Raw genomic sequence first — 6,056 nt, 5'->3', positions numbered from 1 at the left:
GTCGCCGCGATCTTCCCTGGCACCATCTTTCCTCATTTCACCCACCAATAAGTACTGACCCTTGTCTGATCTACCCCATTATAATCTAGTTCTCCCTCCACCCTCCAGTTGTTCACTTTTGATTTCTATTTGCCAGATTAAGGGTGAGGGATATAAGAGCATGATCTGAAATGGTTCTAATCCCAATTGCTGCATCAAGAATGGGACATTAAAGTCACCTGCCAAAATTACGCAGCCAGGGGCAAACCATTTCAGGTCATCAACTATTTGTTTGTAAAAGGTTACATGTGCCAAGTTGGGGAATATATATTTTAGCTAGGGTCATGGGTTTGCTAGCCAAATGGCCTTTGAAGAAAAGGTAGCAACCCTCTGGGTCTGCTAATTGGCGATCAAGAGAAAACTGCTGCTTTGCTAACCAGAATCGAAACCCCTTTTGTTTTGGCAAAAGGGTTGGAAGCATGATAGGTGAGAGGGTAAAATTTTAAACCAAGTTTCGGGATTTCTCCTGTTTTTAAATGTGTTTTTTGAAGAAACACAAAAAGGGGTTTAATTAAAAAAAACGCTATCGGGCATCTATTGAAAACCTTGTATTAGTGACTGTGCTCTAATCAACCTATGGAATCTGCCAAAAAGCAATTGTACCAGCTACCCCTATTAAGTGAAATCACACTCTAAATTACGAAACCATGAATAGACAGGTACTTGCTCAATATGACTCCGACATTAAACATATATATAAAAAAAAAACAAATATATGTGTCTCAATATAGTGCTATAACCAACAGCACATTAAATAGTGAGAGTCTTATAAAGGGGTGTTGCAGAAATCCAAATTGGTGAATGGATGAGAGTCCTATAAAAGGTTGTCACATTGTGAGTAACATAAACATTTCCCACTCACCAGAAGGTGTTGATCCCCAATAAGAATGTTCAAATATCACTTAGATGGTCAAATAACACTTGGATTCCCAGCTGGGAGCTCTCATATGGTGGGTCTCCAGTCTCTCCTTTTCTCAATAGTGGCTCAGAAGAACTCAAAATAAAGAGAGAATATCCATAATAAATATTCTAAATGTAGTATTTATTATGGGCCATGGTTCCAGATAAAATGGATAAAAAACACACTCACACTGTATGGTGCCTAAACCCGAGCACCAGTCTGTATAGACAATATCTCTAAGGATCGTTGGCGCGCATTTCAAGCTTCGTGTTGATGGGCTGGATGTGACGTCATGCAAGACCTGGAGGTGACAGAATAACCCTTCTACTTAAGTTTCACCTGATGGCGTCTTCAGGAAGTCGCACTCAGAAGAGGAAGAGGCTGTACATCTCCTTTAATGATTCATACTCTCAATGGTCTAACATTATTAGTGATGTACCCCAAGATTCTGTGTTGGGACACTTACTTTTGAACATATTTATAAATGATATAGAGCCTGGGATTAAAAGTACAATTACAGTGTTTGCCGATGAAACCAAACTAGGCAGTGTAGTTACTTCCTTGTAGAATGTCCCCAATGTACAAACCAACCTCAATGCGCTGTTTAATTAGGCAAGCATATGGCAAATTAGGTTCAATGTCAGTAAGTGTAAAGTTATGCACTTGGGGGCTAAAAAACATGCATGCGTCTTAAATACTAAAAGGAGAATAGCTTGGGATGTCAATGGTGATCAACAGGATCTTTGCAATGCAAAGGTTCATTTTCTAAAGCTAGTAAAATACTTTCTTAAAAAAGGTACAGACTCCAGAGAGAGAGATATAATTTTACCCCTGTACAAATCATTAGTAAGACTTAATCTGGAATACGCAGATCAGTTTTAGGCACCAATTCACAAAACAAATATTGGGGAACTGGAGAAAGTGCAGAGAGAGGCAAACAAACTGATAAGAGGCATGGAGGAGCTCGGCAGTGAGAAAATATTAGCTGACTATATTCCCTGCCAATATAGAAAGAGAAGGTAGCGCTGCTCCAGGTAGGCTCATCACTCCCACACTCCACAATCCTTCAGCATGCACACTGGCCCAGTTTGCACACCTGTGCTGGAGATCAAAGGAAAGTCCTGGAGGCCGTTCTAAAGCACCTATACGCTGTATTTCAAAACTGTCTCCTTTAAAGGTAATTTTAGGTGTGGAGGTATGGGTTGCCCCTGTTGTTTGTGTATTGTTGGAAGAGACAGTTTTGCATCCACAGTAAGTGGAAGGGAATTTAAGATCAAAAGGTTTACCAGTTGCAATATCACACATCTTATACAGTATATTTGATTACTTGCAACACTTGTTGTATACAATATGGGTAGAACCACTAGATCGCCTCCATGATCATGTTATCAAAAAATATAATTTCACAAATGTCGCTCATCACTTTAACACACATCATGGGGGCGATAACACAACATTACAGATTCAGGGTATTGAACAAGTGATCCGCCCAAAAAGAGGGAGACACCTTCAGACTCTTGTGTAAAAAGGAGGTTTATTTGATTTTTCATCTAGGTACACCGATCTCTAAGAGGTTAAACTTCAAATGGGTCCTCACGCACTTTTATGAGTGAGGTTATTACACATACACAGGCCAATGTGGTTGTATAGAACGAGCTTAATTGCTCTGAGGATTGTTCACAATCTACACATAAAGCTGTGGATGTCAGTTCTGGGTTTGGGTGTTCTTGGACGCCTCAAGTGGCCTTTTCATATGATGGAGCTGAGACATTGAACTATAATATTTACTTTATATTTTGTATTTCAAAAATTCCCACATTTTTTTTTTCTTTTTTGATGCATAGTTTTGACATTGTATAGTTTTTAGACAGGGTGATGCATTAGTCTACGAGTGGTGGCCGCAAGTGTTAATATGGCAACAGCTGCTCATGATAATTGTGTTATACTTCCCTATGTACAGACTTTTGGATCATTCCTGTTGTGGGTTATGACTAAATGCTCAAGTTAGCGCAATATGTGTGAACCTTTTTTTCCTCCCACTGGCATACAGTATGGTGTTGTTAAGCTGCTTTTCTATACAATAAAGTAGATATGTGATTTAGTATGGCCACCCGGATTTTCCTTTTGATCTGCTGATTTTATTCTCTCTTAAGGTGATTAACCACTTGCCAACCGCGCTATAGCCGAATGATGGCTACAGCGCTGTTGTCCAGTTCTGGGAGGGATATGACATCCTCCAAGAACACACTCTCCTGCGCGCCCCCGGCGATCCCCATGATTGCTGTGTCCTACGAAAACAGCTGATCATGTGATGTGGTAAAAGGCCAATTACATTGGCCTTTTACCTCATGATCAGCCGTGTCCAATGACACAGCAGATCACCAGTAAATGCAGTTGCCAGTTATCAGCTGCACTTTCCTCACGTCACAGCTTGTGGAAAGTACGGCCGATAACCGGCAATTGTCAGAGGATGGATCGGCATCGATCTTCAGGGCACTGATGATCAGTGCCCAGCAGTGCCACCCACCAGTGCCGCCCACAATTGCCCAGCAGTGCCGCCCACAAATGCCTAGCAGTGTCACCCACCTGTGCCCATCAGTGCCTAGTAGTGCCACCCACCTCTGCCAAGCAGTGCCCCCCAGCAGTGCCAACCAACAGTGCCCAGTTGTGCTGCCAGTCAGTGCCATCCTTAAGTCCCCATTAGTGCTGCCCATCAGTGCCCATCGGTGTAGCATATCAGTGCCACCTCATCAGTGCCAACCTTTGAGGTGGTGCCTATCTATGCCACCTTATCAGTGCCTTCTATCAGTGACCATCAGTGCTTCCTATCAGTGCTGCCTCATCAATGCACATCAGTGTAGAAAAATTACCTGTTTGCAAAATTTTATGATAGAAACAAAGAAAAAAAAATGTTTTTTCAATTTTTTTTCTCTTTTTTTGTTTATAGCAAAAAAAAATAAAACCCCCAGAGGTGAGTAAATACCACCAAAATAAAGTGCTATTTGTGTGAAAAAAATCATAAAAATTTCATATGGATACAGTGTTGCATGACCTCACAATTGTCATTCAAAGTGTGACAGTGCTGAAAGCTAAAATTTGGCCTGGACAGGAAGGGGGTAGAAGTGCCCCGTAGGCAAGTGGTTAAGGGGGGTATGATCAACATGTATAAATACGTAATTGGTCCATATATAGTAGTGAGGGGGGGCACAGTGGTGTAGTGGTTAGCACATCTGCCATGCAGTAAATGGGTCATGGGTTCAATTCCCAACCATGGCGCCTCCTGCATGGAGCTTGGATGTTCTCCCTGTGCTTGCGTGGGTTTCCTCTGGGTGCTCCAGTTTCTTCCCATACTCCAAAGACATGCTGGTAGGTTAGTTGGCTTCTGTCTAAATTGTCCTAGTTTCATCCCTGGCCATGCGGGATTTCCTGCATGGTAGGGGTTGGAGAAAGACCTGGCAACCTACCCTGTAAAATAATTGCAAATTCATGGAAAAAAGTTGCTTATGAGTGACGGTCCATGCAATCGCCAAGGGTCGGATACGACTGAATGGATATCTAGATAGATATAGTAGTGAATTCTGTGGGGTTTATTTACTAAAGCTGGAAAGTGCAAAATGAGGCTCACTTCTGCATAGAAACCAATCAGCTTCCAGGTTTTATTGCCAAAGCTTAACTGAACAAGCTGAGGTTAGAAGCTGATTTGTTTCTTTGCAGAAGTGAGCTTAATTTTGCACTGTCCAGCTTTAGTAAATCTTTCCCTGTATGTCTGAAGGAAAAGAGATTTAGCCTTCACATAGAGAAAGGCTTCTTCATAGTAAGAGCTGTGAAAATGTGGAATAGACTCCCTCAAGAACTAGTTCTGGCCAGCTCAATAGATTGTCTTAAAAAGAGCTAGATATATTCCTAAATGCACAAAATATAATTAGATAAAATTTAGAGGTAATAATGACACGGGTAGGTGATCCAGGGAATATCTGATTGCCTCATGGGAAATTTGTTTTCCCCCTTGCGGTGAATTGGATTATGCTTTATTGGGGTTTTTTAGCCTTCCTCTGGATCAACTGTAGGTATAATATTGTGTATTAACTAAATAGTAGAAAAACTGTGCTTGGTGTTTAGCATCAAACAAAAATCAAAATCAAAACTCCCACAGCTGCACTCACAAATAACACATAATACTAATGCTAGGATCATAATATTCTCAAAACTAAATGTGATATGTTTATCATAAATCCAGAACACATTGAAAAAAAAGAAAATTCAGAGGCACCACTTATCCAAAGCAACACAAAAATAAAAAATACTTATCAATTAATAAATCAATGAACATAAATCCTGATGGAAGTCAACCCCCAACATACAAATGTAGGAAAAACCAAATAATCATGTGTAGGAGGGTTCTATCATGATTGCAAATTTTGCCATATATTTCCACTTGTGAATACACCACCAATTGCACCAATTGCAACCTCTTACCAAACAATAATACCTCAAATTATAGGTAGTCTTATAACTGCATGTTATCAGTAATTATCCATCCACAGTCTTGAAACTATATGGTATATCACAGCAACAGTTGTTCAACGGAGCTCAGGAGCTCCAAAGTACATCAGCAGGGATTCATTGCTTGCACCTCTGTTCCATCATGTACATTAAGCCATAAGCATATAAACACAACAGCATTTCTATTTGTGTGCTTTTTTTTTGTTTTATTTTTTTGTTTTTTATTGGTTGAACTAGCTAAACTAGTGTCTTTTTTTTTCAATCTTCCTGTTATAACTATGCTCATCTCTAGAGTTCATTTCAAGTCAGAAAAGCTTGTTTACTCTGGAAGAGTTCAATAAAGCCTTTAGATTACAACTTTCTCTAAAAGATTTGAGAGCATCTAACAGACACTTCTAGAGATTCAGTGAAAATTTACAGTGCTAATTTGCAGTATTTTGAGAAATGTATAATTCATTATGGCAAATGATTGTCCATGGAATCATTATTTAATTGGAAATGTTCACTGACACTGTAATTAGCAAATATGCAAAGTACGAACTGGTGCATTCATTAGATCTGAGCACACTAGCACATTTTGTTAGCTGATTCTAAACATTTGTGAATGCCACTA

Source organism: Staurois parvus, unplaced genomic scaffold, assembly GCF_062004578.1.
Source record: "Staurois parvus isolate SC_StPar_1 unplaced genomic scaffold, SC_StPar_1.0 ptg000306l, whole genome shotgun sequence".
NCBI lineage: Eukaryota > Metazoa > Chordata > Amphibia > Anura > Ranidae > Staurois > Staurois parvus.
This window is presented reverse-complemented; position numbering follows the sequence as displayed.